Here is a 16,414-nt window from a genome sequence, read left to right as displayed (position 1 = left end):
AACTTTGTGAATCCAGAAAACCATAACACTAGAATGAATCTTGTGAAGATTGAGACTTTCCAGGATAAAATGGGGGTAAGGGAGAGAAAAAAAACAGCACAAGACAGTCTGATATTCGGGAATACGCTGGCCTCTCAATGTAGGCATAGGTACTGAGGTAATACAGGCTGAAACAGAATGCACATACTATAGCTGACGACATACATAGGGGTGTGCGAAGTCCATGTAATCTGCTTTTGTGTAATTATGTGAACGTTTTGCAAAATTATGTGAAATTACATGAAATGCAAATCCGTCATGTTGTGCTATAGTTTAAAGTGAAATGGGTCCTTGTGTAAATATTTGACAGAAGTATTCTTGTGTTTCTATTTGAAACTTATCAGCAATAGTGTATATATTTGTCGTGCCATGGCATGGCGAGCTTCCTACTGTAGCCAGTGTAGGCAGAAACTACTCTGGTTGGTTGGCTCTGCAATTCAAAGACTAATGATTTTTCTTTCTTCAGTAAACCTTTCACACTTCAATTTCAGAGATTTCTTTGGCGCAAGGATAATTAATTATTGCAGCCACAATGTCATATGTGTATTGGGTTTTGAAAAATGTTTGGTGAGAAGTTGGTCAGGTTTGTGTATGCAACTGATGGCATACTCTTTTCTACTTGTGGGAAATTCAAAGACACTACAGACAGTATCCACCATTACACAATATGAGAATTGGTGCTGACTTGCTGTGTGAGAACTCCCTTCCCACTTAAATGTTTTCCCCTAAGCTATCACCCTTTGAGGGGTGGTTGGACACAGCAAATTAATTCAAGTGATGAAGAGTAATCATCACTGTGGTTGTACTGTTGATCAAATGAAGAACTGGCTTGCATTAGGAACCTTTACTCAATTTACATTTAAATGAGTTAAACATTCATCAAATCAGATAATTTTGAATTGTATGCATTTCATTGATGCATTTTGTAATTTACCTGTTTGGTTTCCAATGCACACAAAGAGCCGGATTCGGTAAAATAAATAAATAAAAACATAAAGAACAATATAAAAAGTTTGAAAAACCACGTGAACATATATGACCAGTTGCTTCATCAAGTGTTCCAACAGCTCATGACCTGGTCAGTAAGCCAATGACAAGAACAGACATTTTCCAGAAACAATCTTCTCTCAGTGCAAGCACCTCCAAAGAATGAAACACTGAAGCACTGAAGTTCATTTTCCTATTTAAACTCCAAAAACATGTCTCACTGAGGGGCACATGCATCAGTGTAGGCAATTGCGATTCCATAATTGCGATCATTAAGGAATCGCAATTATGGAATAGGAATTGCCTATGCATGCAGGTTTCGCTAAAATATTATCGGTTCCTACATATTCCTTAATTGTATGTTGCAAATTGTGATTCACAATTAAGGAATAGTTTCCCATTCATTCCTATGGGCCTAGAGACCACTGGGCCCATAGGAATGAATGGGAATTGCATGCGCAATTTGCGAGTATCAAATAGGTACTCGCAAATTGCGCATGCAATTTCAAGGGTGCAAGGGGGCCAAAAGGCCACCCTTATGCACCCCTGAAATTTGCATGTGATCACATGTTGCGCACACACATGCCCTAAGGGCATTTGTGTGTGCAACATCGCACTTGAAAAATGCACTTTTGTGCATTTTTCAAAGTTTTCGCAAATTACCATCAACTTTAAATTGATGGTAATTTGCAATCCTAAATTGCGAAATTGCAATTTGCAATTCCCTAAATGCATTCCCAATTTCGGTAGTCGCAAAATTTGCGATTACCTAAATTGCGAGATTGCATTTGGGTTGATGCATCCCAAATGCAAAAATACCGGTCGCAAGGGGTTTGTGACCGGTATTTACAATGATGAACGTGCCCCTAAAACTCTAAACTATATTCTGTTCTCCTCTATAAACTCTGCAAATAGTTCTCTCTGACTGCACCAATAAACATTAACATAATTTTAATGCTGATTAAATTTGAAAATTATCCATAATAAGATACACTGAAGCAGTGAACAACCAGAGCTTTAGTGAATAATAACGAAAACCTATTTCCCTGTTTGATTTACCAATTAAGAAAGCTTGGAAGCAATAAACACTACAAGCGTTCCCCGCATTTATTTGACTCACTAAAACTTATGAAAGAAAATCCTTTTCTGCAGAAAAGCACTTATTCTCAAGTCTCACACAATTACTCCTTGACAACATATTTGCACACTCAGTGGCCTAATCACAAGAAAATGGTGCAGCGCGGTGCCACATGCAATTCTGATGCGCCGAAGAGCACCATTTTCTAAGTGCAGGAATGCTCCATATTTCCAACAATACAGCTCATTCCTGTACTCACCCATATGCTGGCGCAAAAAACAGCAGCCTAGCGCCAGCGCAGGCACCCTTGCACCATGGTGCAAGGGTGTCTGCATTGCAGGGATGATTATTGTTGTGTAGGAAGGGACACCTTCATGCATAAAAACAATCATCAACTGCATTTTGCTCCTTCTATATGTGCTGCAGAATGCAGCACAGATAGAAAGAGCGACAACGAGGAGAAATAAAAGTATTTCTCCTCGTTGTGCCTCCCTGGGGCAACCGTAAGTTTTTGGCAGTGCCTCCTATTTATAGATCCTTGTAAATCTGGAGCAGTGTCAAAAAACAGTGGGTGTTGGTGGAACGCTCACAGCAACACCCATTGCATGCCCCTTTGCTGCAGAAAACTACTTTGAGGAGTACCATATTTACGAGGACGTGTCAAGCCACGCAAAGTGGCTTAGTGCCGCCTTGTAAATAAGGAGCAGGGCACAGGGCCATCAGAACACCACAAAAAGTGATGCTCTGGTGGTGCAATGTCCTTGTAAATATGCCTTAGGATTCCCTGATCCTTCAGCCCTAGAAAGAATATCCCTGCCTTCACAGTCTGGAAGAAATCTAAGCAAGAAAATGCACTTCAGTACACACCTAGACTACAGCTCGGTCCATGTGCAACAGACATGTAAAATTAAAATGGGGCTACCCAATAGTAGGTCAGTCCATGTGCATCATGCCATCGTATTGGACATCGTTGACACCCAAAAACTATATTTCTTTTTCACTATGTAATTCGAGCACGGCTTAGCATTTACCAGCAGATTAGGGCATACTGGACCCACCTGGCTATGTCATGATAAGACATGACAAGTTGAAGGGCACCTGTGGTGGACTCTCAATCACACATCACAGCGATATGACCTGCAAAAACATTAGGAATCCCGCAATTTGTGTTCTATGAAGTCCTGAGGAAGGCTTGAAATTAATCCCCCAAAATCACCATCCACATACACTCTAATTACTATCCTTCCTACATACGAACCTCATCTTGCACCATACTCACAAACTTATAGGATAGTCACAGTATTTATCAGGGTGACTTCAAAGTCAGTTAGTGGATTCTATCTGATGTCTATGCTAATGAACGTCAAAAGCTTCTACCACTACATAACCTAAAACAAGCCCTCAAATCTCCATCTCATATAAAAGGCAAAGATGTAGCGACCTTCAATCAGGTTAATGCAGAATGCTTTAGCCCCATTGGAGTACAGTGGCCGGACCATTTCATGGTCCCTCTAGACATCCATCTGCAATCTTCCCTTTCACAAACATACCAATACCATATGCAGGATTCTCCAGCAGGGCTATCGCGAGCTACCAGTATCTCGCAGGCTGTTTTGGAGTAACTTGCTGCCTGGACTTTCGAACTATTCAATTTTCTCCCTATTTGCTAACACTTCACAGAAAAACACTGCTAGCCTGGTTCGGAGAGGCCTGGCTGAGGGTGCAGGAGCAGGATCCGTCCCATATGCTTGTTAAATAAACTAGTGTGCCACTGCCTCCTCTTAAGAAGCCTGAAAATAAATGCCTCAGCACACATTGCTTGTAAACCTCTCTGCCAACTACCCTGAAAACCTATTGCTTCAGTGACTTCAGAGAGTCACTGAAAGAATCACTACATTAAAATTCCTTTATTTGTTTTTTCTTTCTTTACAACTTCCTTTTCTTTCTCTTTCCTTCTTTCCCATCTTATTGCTCTTGTTTTTCTTCTTCCAGGATTGGTGGGTGCCTGGCCTGACAGTGTCCCTTCTCTACCCTCTTCAACGGTGGTGGTCAGGAAATTGGGTGTGAGGTTTGATGTCCAGCTTTCCTTTGAGGCACAGGTGTCAGCAATTGTGAAAACTTTTTCCTGGATCATGTGTATGTTGAAGAAATGTCTTTGCCTATTTCCCCATGAGGCCCAAGTGACAGTGGTTAGGTCTCTGATTCTATCTATGTTAGACTACGTCAATGTACTATACCTCAGTATGCAGGTTAAGCGGAATATGGCAATACGTCTACTCTTTAGAATTACAAAATGTATTCGGTGTCGCCATTCTGGAATAGACTTCAGTGGCTGCCAGCTCGGCAACGTATTAGGTACAAAACACTGACTCTAACTCATCAAGCACTCTACAATAGAGGACCGATGTACTTGAATGAACACATTGCAGCATACAGCCCTGAAAGGTCCCTGCATACCAGCTCTGCAGGTCTTATTGTGGTTCCTCGTTTTCAGAAACAAAGGAGGCTACCTCTTTACTGTTAAAGCGGCAGGTCTGTGGAACAGACTGCCTGAAAATTTGAGATGTATCTTGGATGAGGCAAAATTTAATAAGAATTGAAAACACTCATATTCAGAGTCTAGTGATGATGTGGTGGGGACGAACTTTTCATACATTGGTTTCTGGGATGCCTAGATAAAGCACCGGACAAAACCACAGGGGATGATGAACGGAGTGTTGAACATTGCAAGCACTCACCCCCAGTCAACTGATTCAAGCTAGCCTGGCTGATGACGGCTGATTAGCCAGAACCGGTCCTAGGATGCTTGTTTCTGGTCCAGAGAAGACATGGCTTGGCAGTTCGGGCTGGACTGTTCCCATGAGGCACAGGGTCAGACTGATTTGCATATGGCCATGTCTGAACTGGGGTGGCGGAGTGAGCTAAAGAATGATGATGGATTAAACCCAGATCAGTTGACCGGGGTGAGTGCTTGCAATGTTCAACACTCCGTCCATCATCCCCTTTGGCTTTGCTTTGTTCGCCCTAAGTTGGCAGGGTATGCCCAGAGGTGGTTCCCTTGCTCACTTTGCCACTGGATTCAAGCTAGCCTGGCTGATAACGGCTTATTAGCCAGAAACCGGTCCCAGGATGATCGTTTCCGGTCCAGGGAAGACATGGCTTGGCAGTTCGGGCTGGACTGTTCCCATGAGGCACAGGGTCAGACTGATTTGCATATGGCCATGTCTGAACTGGGGTGGTGGAGTGAGCTAAAGAATGATGATGGATTAAACCCAGATCAGTTGATTGAGGGTGAGTGCTTGCAATGTTCAACACTCTGTCCATCATCCCCTTTGGTTTTGTTTAGCTAAAGCACCGGGACACTCCTTTGAGTAGCTGCACCATACAGAAACTATTTCATTCATTCATTCAAAGCCACTAGAACAAAATTCAAGCATGAAGTTATCTCCCCTAAATCAAACCTATTCAGTTCTATTTTAATAACTCTTTAAATTGGGCAAAATAATTATTCTAAATTGTTAAACTTAGCTTAAAATGTCCTCTTTTCAAATATCTGTACAATCTGAGGCTAAATAGACCAAATGACTCAACTTATTCACAAATTCGGTGTTACAAATCAGAAACTCTATCAGTACTATAGCCACTTCACATGAAGCTATATCACTTTCACCTGTCTCAAATCACAGCTGGTCTATCAATCTTCACTTCAACAACCGAACAACAACATGAATCCAATGTTCTTCTAAGGAGACATCATTTTGACCAATATCATCGAAAACAACTTTCTCCCAAGCAGCAAAGTTTTAAAGTCCGCATTTTGTTAGATGTTTCATTATAAAGCCAGACTTCACTGTGAATCACAACACTAGAACTTCTAATGAAAATGGAGATAGTCTTTTGAGGAATTTTAACCTGTCGGATGACTTAGGTTGACTTGGTGGAGAACTGTACCTGTTTCATGTCTAATCTGGTCGGTAGAGCAGTAAGGATTATGTGTCTAGTATACAAAACCTTTTGTGCAACGCCTGTGATTCATAAAATCATATAGATTCACTTTGTGAATGGTGGCTGCGAGCCTCTGGGGAAGCAGACAGTAGTCCAAGTGTCCACTTCTTTTCCCACAAAGCCATTCATGCATGTAGACATTTTCTGAAGTTTGTGTATTTAAGCAATGCAACTTCATTGCACTTCAAAGTTGAGGCCTACTACTCTCTTGTAAAGGCCAGCATCCTCAAGTGCTGGGGATTCTTTGCGTCCAACCCCGATTGAGTAAGTACCCCTAAATGTGGTGTGTGTGTGTATACACACACATGATGTGTGTCTCTCTCACTCTTGTGGCAACCGAAGCATGCTTGGAGTAGGATAAATATACTCTACCCAATAACTAAACCTGCCTCCTCCAGGCTATCTTGCAAGTGAGCCTGAACTACACATCTATATAACCCACAAAGTCAGCTACACCATGATTTGCTTGCAGGCCACCTTTGACCATTGCTTTAAATTTGATGAGCAGTGAGTGGACTGAGCATACAATTTGGATGTCTGGTCCAGCAAACTGAACAATGTCATGATAAGAAGACTTCAGTAGCTCTGCCCAGGTTGCCAGAATACCTCTTTTCCAGCTTAGTATGATGCCAGAACGTGATCAGTGACAACCAAGGGTTCAGAAGGAGATGGAGTGCCATCGGGGGCCTGTTTCCATTTTGGTTGGTTGAACACAATAAGGGAGATCAATGGTCACTTCGGGGTGTTGAAAAAGCCAAAAAAGAACTGATCATAAAAGGACCCCTTGGGAACCTCCAGTTATTGCTATATTCATGGAGGGATTTCTTTTTGGAGTGGAACTGCTACACTATTTTACTGCTGGTAAACATTAAGAATTGCCAAGGAAGTTGTAGTCCCTCGCCACCTTGGCCGGGCTATTGACCACAGAGCTCCTGTGTGGAGTGGGGGTACCTGTGTTGACTCTCTAATCAACTGCCTGAGTCTTCGTAAGAGTGTTTTAAAAAAATACGATCATTACAGAAAGCAAAAATATTGTTAATTTAGAATCAGCTTAGTCAAAGTAATATTCTGTAAGAGGACTATCGTGAGCTCTGACTCTAAAGAAAAGCTCAAGGAAAGAAATAACAATAAATTCAATAAAAAGACTAATGCAGATTCTGCCTGGTAATACCAAACAGAAAAAATATAAAAATTAAACCCATACCCTCGGGAAAAAAGCCAAAGGTGTCAGAGATATTTGTTTTTTGTTTCACATATATAAATTCCCGCTTTGGGAGTTTGTTTATGTAAAACAAAAAAGTTTGCCTACATGATGGCTGCTCCTCAAACGTTTGGTGCCTTCAGAGGAGTTCATGTGGTGGCAGCTCCTCTGAAGGCATAGAGTTTTCTCTCAGGCAGGCTCTAAATATGGTGGGCTGTATTACTGCGAGGGGGCGGAGCACATCCCATCGCTTCCATGTCGGAACAGAGTACAGCCTGCCAGGAGATAAATGACCCCCATGGCCTCATACAATCTCATTCTGGCAACCACCAGAAACACCCGTACCTCATTATATTAAACTCACACACTTCCTCCTATGTCTCTCCAATAACTCCAACAAACACCTATAAACTAGACCAGTGTTTCTCAATCTTTTGTCTTCTGTGGACCCCCACTTAATAATTACCGGAACCCGGGGACCTCCACAGAATCATTACTGAAATCCAGGGACACCCACTGAGTCCTTACTGGAAGCTAGGGACCCAGCCTAACCATTTCAGATGACTTAAACCACAAAACACTATACAAGAAATGCAGTAACACTCATTTATCAAACAAATACATATATAAATATGTTGTTTCATTCCCAAATACCCATACAATATTCTGTTTGATGCTCTTGCACTATTCCCACAAATCAATCTGAGGATGATAACTTACATTTTTTTTTTAACAACAAATTTTTATTGATTTTCAAAGGTACCAAATCGGCGAGATCCGACAAAGATAATACAAATAATGTGTATGGCATATAGTACATAGGTACATCGTATAAAACCCCTATAGTCTGTACAACAACAGACTGAAAATACCTCAAACAACATCGAACACACCTAGAGATCATTACATGCACATTATACATAAATTCCCAGCCACAGATAATCAAAGTCAATGGGCTAAACAGGTGAGTTGCTAACCACCAATTGTTCAATGGGATCATGCGAGGCTAACTGCGACTTTGGGGGCAGAGCGATACCAATGTAGGCAGCCCAACAGGTCCAGATCTTCCTGTGCTTCTGTGGGCACCCTCTCCCCTTAAAAACCACAATTTCGGCAGTCATACATCTGTCCATTGCCTTTTTCAATCCGGTCACGCTGGGTGGGGACGAGGCTTTCCAATGCTGTGCTATATCCCTCTTAGCTAGAGTGAGACCCAGAAATAAAAGGTGCTGCTTGTAACGGTTCCCCCCAATGTCGTCTGTGCTATGTAGAAGCGCCAATCTGGGGTTGAGCGGGACAGTCCACGCCAGAACCTGGCCCTGACAGGACGTCACGCTGATCCAGAAAGGCTGAATCGCCTCACAGCTCCACACAGTATGCAGAAAGGAACCATCATCCGCGCAGCAGCGAAGGCACAGAGGAGACTGGATTGCACCAATTTTCCACCCGATGGAGGTACTTAAACTGGATAAGTCGGTATCTGGAGGACACCGCCGCATACCGAGGGCTAGCCATGGCCTCCGTCCTGTCATCGTCTGTGAGGGCCGGGAAATCAACTTCCCATGCCGCTCTAGTTTTGTGAATGGTGGTCTTAGTGTGTGTATTAAGCATCTGATAGATTTGCCTGATTTTGTGATCCCCGATGTCCCCATCAGTAAGCGACCTTCTAGCAGGTGGAATTCTGGTTCGGCCTCCAATTGAAGAATCTGGGGGTCCAATGCGTGTCGAAGCTGCAGATAACGATGGAACTGAGATTTATGTAAATCATAGTCCGATTGCAGTCTTTGAAAGAACTTAAGGGTAGTGCCCTGCATGACGTCCCCTAGCGTGGAAATCACAATAAGGTCCCATTTACGGAACCCGCGCAGAGCAGAAACAGGCCGGAGATAAGTGCCCTGCCAGAGTGGAGTGGGGCCGGTTAATCTGTCCCACCATCCCATGGACTGAACCGTATGCCTCCAGATCTGTATGACTGTCCGACATGCTCGAGGAAGAGTGTCTAGGGATGCATTGCTATATAGGAGGTGCAGCAAGGGGGTGCCAGCCATGGCCTCTCACTCGACCGCATAAGCCGGGTCCGACTGGGACCCATACCACCATTCGTTAATCACCAGAAGGTGTGAGGCAGAATAATACGCATGAACATCCGCCGCCGGAATGCCACCACAGGATGTGGATTGCGTACACATAGGAAGCGCAACCTGAATCGCACCCCATGCCACAGGAATCTATTCAGGATCGCGTTGAGTTGCGTAAACCACGTTGGAGGGATACTGTATGAAATTTTTTGAAGCCGATATAGTAGGCGCGGCATGGACACCATCTTAAAGATAGCTAGCGGACCGCCCATATAAGGACAGGGGCAGCTGGGACCAAACCATCATCTCATTACGGGCAGCTGGGAGCAGAGGGGCGATATGTTGCATCCAGGAGACCGTAGAGCACGGCAATATAAAGACCCCCTGTTACTAAAAAACCAGTAACAGCAATGGATAAGTCGGAGGCCCAGGCCTGACTCCTCTGCTCCACGTAAATAGGGAAAAGTGTGTATTTGGAGGGATTGATGCTCAACCCCGTGGTTTTGCCGAAGATTAGAAGGATTTGAAGGACGCGGGCCCTGAGAACCAAGGGTCTGACATCCACGTAGAGCTCGATTTTATCGGAGTATTCCTGTATCCAGTCCATCCTCTGAATCAGTGGGTCCCGACGCACCCACGTCACCAGGGGTTCTATAGCTAAGGTGAACAGGAGGGGGGACAAAGGGCATCCCTGCCTCGTACCCCGATGGATGGAAATGTGGGCCGATCGATAACCCGCCAAGAGAACTAATGCGGAGAGATCCGTGTATAACAAGCTATGAACGGAGGGCCTAGGTTTATGGCATCCAGGAGCTTGAAGAGTTAGGTCCAGCTCAAAGAATCAAATGCCTTATCTATGTCGGCTGGTAGGACGGCCGCCGGGAGGCCCAGTCTGTGCGCTCCCGCAATGGCATTGTGAGCTCACCTGATATTGTGTCTGGTGGAGCGCTGTGGCATAAATCCAGACTGGTCGGGGTGTATGAGATCTTGGATGCATGAGTGGAGGCTGTCCGCCAAGACTTTCCCCAGGAGCTTGGGCTCGAAATTTAGCAATGAGATAGGACGATACGTGGTTGGGTCCTCAGGAGGACGGCCAGGCTTAAGGAACACCAAGATCTCGACATGTCGCCAATCCGTGGGTAGAATGCGCTGTTCTAGAGCTTCGTGCCAGAGCCTCCAGTAAGTGGAGGCCCTAGGTCACCATATGTGGGCGCATAAAGACGCTGGGAAAACCGTTCTGGTCCAGGCCTTACCTGGATGGATGTTTGCTAGCGCCGCCTGTCGGTCATCTATTGTAATGGGACTATCCAGCAAGTCCCGTACTTGATCGGAAAGCCTATGGGGAGGGATATCTGAAAGAAATTCATCCACTCTCAACTCCCGTTCTCGGTAGAGGTTGGAGTAAAAGGATGCGAAAGCTTAGACCACCGCTTCGGGTGAGGTGCATAATGTTCCATTTGGGGCCCTTAGGAGGGGTACCTGTACCGGGGTTGACCTAGCCTGGCATAGTCGGTGGAGCATTTGGCTGGACTTATCACCCCATTGGTAAATCCTGTGCTGAGTCGCCAGCCACGCTTTCTTGGTCTCGTCGGTAAGGAGCTGGTGAATTTGCTGTTGGACATGTAAAAGATTGCGCCAAGTGCTGGGGTCCGACCCTTCTAACATTTGGGACTCTAACTGGCTTTGTCGGTCTTCTAGTTCCAGCACCTGTGTCTGGCGCCTGCGTTTCTTGCCTGTAGGGAAGCTTATGTCTGTCCCCCTAATCGTCGGCTTAAGAGCTTCCCACAGTGTTATATGCGATGGGGATGAATCTACATTAAACCGAAGATTTTCCACAATGGCGAGTCGTAAAGGCTCCTGATATTTAGCATCCCGGAGGAGCCATGGGGACATACGCCACCTGCAAGGGGTCTGTTTAGCTTAATTTGAACGGACAAGTGGTCAGAGAGGCCTCTGGGCAGGATGGAGGTATGCGCTAATCGGTGTACATAACTGTGTGGAAGAAATATGTAGTCTAGCCGCGAAAGTGTATGATGTACGGCCGACGTGTATGTAAACCCCGGCTCCGTAGGGTGGAGAGCACGCCATGTGTCTGACCATCCTAATGTGTGCGCAAGGATATTCAGCTTAGAAGTAGGGGGGGCTTGTCAGGCTGCACTGCGTTCCACCTATCTTGGGAAGCAATGGTATCATTCCAGTCACCGCCCAGGATCGTCAAACCATCAGTAAGGTCGCCCCAGAGCTGTGTAAGTTTATCCACAAATGTTTGGCCCAGCGGAGCGGGGGGCATAAATATTCCCTATCACCATTTGTTCCCCTGCAACCGTGCCTGAGACTATGGTAAAGCGCCCACCAGGGTCTAGCCAGTGTTTAGAAATGTGAATCGGCACATGGCAATGAAGGAGGATCGCCGTACTCTGTGCACCCCGTGTAAACCTAGAATGGTATATGGTGGCATAGCCGAATTTATTAAGGCAGGGAGTGTTGTTGTCCAGAAGATGCTTCTCCTGCAGCAGAAGGACATCAGCGTCATAGCGCTTTGCCAAACGGAGTACTGCCCCATACTTGATTTTGTTCAGCAGCCCACGTACATTCCATGATAATATGTTCAGTTCTCCCAATGGAGTGTTACCCATATGTTGCGTCATCAGCCCGTGTCATAGTCCATGTCTGTAAGCGTAGTATCAGTGGCATGAGGTGTATCAGTGTGTTCGGTGCACAAAACAATAACAACAATAAGAAACCAGTATCCCCCCTACCCACCTTCACCCCAATACTCCAGAAACAAGGAGTACCTGTCGGGGTGGAAACATACCTCAGGCCCCAAACGTGAAGACGATAACTTAATTTTTACCCTCCAATTTCAAATTCTAACACATTTCCAGAACATTTTAAAATGTTCAGTTTTACATTTTGATTCTTTATTTATACACACTTTATTAATCTGTAAATTATTTAATATTTTAAGCAGTCGTAGACCCCCTGAGTCAGCTTTGCGGACCCCAGTGGTCGAAGGACCACAGAGTAAGATCCTCTGAACTAGACTGTAGCCCACGTATCCTGCTGAACTTATTTACATGCTGAATCATTGGGCCTCCCTTGTGCACTGTCCAGCCCAGTCCCAATACTGCCAAAACCTTGGCTCTGCCATATAGAGTTCTCTAATGCTTACCCTCTGTCTTCAACCTCTCTCTCATCTCTGGTTATTATTACCCTCTGTGCTTTAAGTTAGCAGTGGTATCATCTGTCCTAAAAATAAAACATGGCAGATCCATTAGTTACTTCCAAATATCGTCCTATGTCCTAACTTCCTTCCTTCTCCATAGTCCTGGAATGCCCTTTCTTGAGCCCCTTGACCTTGTTTCTCACCTTCCAAAATCAATATAACCCCTGTTCTCATACTCCTAGACCTCTCAGCTGCATTCAATACCTTTGATCTCTCCATTGTGATATCTACCATTGATTCCTGGTATCACTGAAAAAGCACTTATAGCTGGTTCAATAGCTTTCCCACAGCGTCTGTCTTCAGCCCTCTTTTGCTCTCTCTAAACTCAATCTTTTCGTAGATTTATTTCCTCTATTTGTTTTTTTTATCATCTATACACAGATGATACTTAAATATGCTTCTCTTTTTCAACTTTTGCCCCTACCCTTCAAGATTTTAGTCTCCAACCGCCTCACAGCCATCCGCCAACAGATAGCTCTCTTTGGTTGAACTTTCTATAACAAAGAAGAGATTCACGATTTCTTTGTCATAAATAAGGGGTCAGTGGATAGTGTTGAGGTGATCTGGGAGACCTTCAAGGTGACGGTCAGAGGGATTTGTATGTCAAAGAGTTTTGGGGCGCTGCGAGACATACAGGGTACGCTCAGACGCCTAGAGAGGGAATTAAAGGAATTGGAGAGAACGATGGGGCAAGGGGAGGCAGGGCAGGCACATAGTGTATTTCGGAACAAGCTGACGGAATACGAAGCAACAGCGCAGCGCGAACTGAATTTCCGCGGGCGATACTGGACGGCCCGTAAATACGGAGAGGGGGAGCGCCCGGGGAAGGCACTGGCAGAGGTGACACGACACCCTCGCTTCAACACCTACATACTAGAGTTGCAGAGCCCTGGGGGAGCCACTCAAAGGGACACGTTAGACATTCTGGAGACATTCACTGCGCACTATAGTGCATTATACACATCTCAGAGACAAGGGGAGCTTGGCCTGGAGGACTTTTTAGGAGAGGTCGCACTCGGATGGCTAGGGGATGCGCAGCGAGAGTTCTTATGCCATCCATTCGAACTGGACGAAATAAGGGAGGCTATCATGCAATTAACAAATGGAAAGGCGCCAGGGTCGGATGGGCTACCGGCTGAGTTTTATAAAGCCTATATAGACATTATAGCGCCGGTCCTAAAGGAGGTATATGAGGAGTCCTTGGAGATGGGACTGTTGCCTTCTTCAATGAGGGAGGCGACGGTTACATCCCTGTTAAAACCGGGAAAGCCCTCAGATTTGTGTGACTCATATAGACCACTGTCGCTCATAAACTGCGATGCCAAAATATTAGCCAAAGTACTGGCTAATCGCTTGTCCCTGCTGATGGAGAAACTAGTGCTACCAGACCAGTCAGGATTTGTACCGGGCAGGTCGACCTCGCACAATCTCCGGACGCTGTTCTCATTAATGCAAACAGTAGATCCTGACTTCCCCTGGCTGCGATTTTCCTTGATGCCACAAAAGCGTTCGATTCAGTAGAATGGGATTACCTATTTGGAGTTTTGTGGAAGATGGGATTTCCGCGACTGTACATGTCGTGGCTTCAATTGCTGTACCGTCAACCCACTGCCCGAATATTGATAAATGGCCATCTGTCCCCCCAGATCTCTATCTCCAGAGGCACTCGTCAGGGATGCCCGTTGTCACCCTTATTATTTGCTCTAGCTGTCAAGCCTCTAGCGGCACGGCTGCGGCAGGTCCATAACGATAAGGCGTTCCGTTGCTGTATGCGACAAATACTAATATCGCTATATGCAGACGATATGACATTATACATAAGGGACCCGCAGAACAAAATCCCATATTACGGGAATTCATACGATTCGGACAGCTCTCCGGTGTGGGGATTAACTGGGGAAAATCCCAGGTGTTCCCACTCACGCGGGCAGTGGCCCCCTTCCCGCTGGACTTCCCACTGGAATAGTGTCGGGATGAATTGCGATACCTCGGAATCTGTGTAGCTAGGAATAAAGAAGAAACTATACGGGCGAACTATGGTGCAGCGGTGGAGTGCCTGAAGGGCAACATTACACGCTGGATGGAGCTGCCCTTGTCCATGGCGGGCCGAGTGTCGCTCATTAAAATGGTGGTACTCCCGCAGATCCTGTACCTGTTTCTCAATATCCCCTATCATCCAGGGCGGTTCTTTTTCGCCACACTGCGCTCTGAGCTAACACGATTGGTATGGGGAGGCAAGCAGCCACGGTTGAAATGGGCCATATTAACGAGGCCATATGAACAGGGAGGGTTGAATGTCCCTGACTTCGAGATCTATTTTCTCAGCGCCCAAGTGCACTATGCATATTATTGGGTACATCCTCCACGATACATGCCACAAATAGCGGTAGAAGATTGGCTTGCTGATCCGATACCTCTTAACGGGATCATATACAGCCCAGTGCGCGCACTAACACCACAATTCACTACCATCACAGGCACGGTTTCAGCCTGGCACCGGATTCAGACCCTACTAAATATGCCCCTTCTCTATTCTCCTGGAATGCCACTTACATATCATCCTAATCTGACGTTATTGCAGGAAAGGGGGTTCCGGGACCTGTGTTGTAAAGCACAGATTAGAACATGGGGGGACCTCTTTCGTGAAGGAACCTTCCTCACATTAGATCAATTTCTTCCGACAGAAGCTCGCACGTCACTAGATGTTTTCTTATATGTGCGGCTGCGACAAGGTATGAGGTCACTTCTCCCGGAGTTCCCTCAGGAACCTGTGAGATTAGAGCCATTACATCGGATGCTGCGGTCTGCGGATGGCAAACATCTGGTGTCCGGGTTATACACCACGATAAGAGCACTTAGGACTGGAACAGATGATCATTCCAGGCAGCGCTGGGAGAAGGATTTGGGAAGAGACATCACCACTGAACAGTGGAAGTATTGCTGTCTACAGACGGAACAGATATCGGCCAGTAGCCGACTCCGGGTGATCCACTATAAATTTTTACACTAGTTGTATTACACACCCGCCAAGAAAGTGCGATTTAAGTTGACTGACAATGATCACTGTCAGAGATGTGGGAGGCCGGGGGCGGGGTTCCTGCACCTAGCGAGGGAATGTGCAAAAATAGACGAATACTGGGAACAGGTGTTTGTGGCACTGGAAGGCATGATAGACATACATCTAGTTAGATATCCAATGATAGCACTTATGGGTTACACGGCGCAGGTGCCAAAACATTGCAGGAAGTTTGTTGCTATCTCATTGTTGCTAGCGAAGCGTCAAGTAGCTTGTCGATGGGGTAGAGGTAGAGCCCCGAAATTTAAGGAATGGCTAGCTGACATGACGTATTGTCAGGAACAGAATAACACTTACGCCGAACTGCTGCCACACACGTCCCAACCCAGGGACATATGGGGACCACTAGTAGGGTATCTGCTCTCGCATAGCAATGTGGAAACAACGGCAGTGAGAGGGGTGGTTGGGGAGAGAGTGGGGTAAGATAGTAGAAATATGTGACTCAGTAGACACGATCATAGGACATCGGATAGATAAAGGGATTCGCCAGGATGGCGAATGCCCACTATATACTGGGAGGTCTAGAAGGGATATAGGGGTCCTGGTGTCCGTGTTGCCCCTAACAGATGCATTCACGATGTTTGGAATAGGCTGGCTGTCCCTAGATGCCTCGGATATGGCATGGATATATGTTGAACCTGTGATAATAACCACAAGAACTGTATTGTATTCTGCATACACAGACCTGTACTTGATGTATTGAAACTTTGGCTACATGATATTG

The sequence above is a fragment of the Triturus cristatus genome, chromosome 1_2, assembly GCF_964204655.1.
Source record: "Triturus cristatus chromosome 1_2, aTriCri1.1, whole genome shotgun sequence".
Taxonomy (NCBI): Eukaryota; Metazoa; Chordata; class Amphibia; order Caudata; family Salamandridae; genus Triturus; species Triturus cristatus.
Note: the sequence above shows the minus strand (reverse complement) of the source record.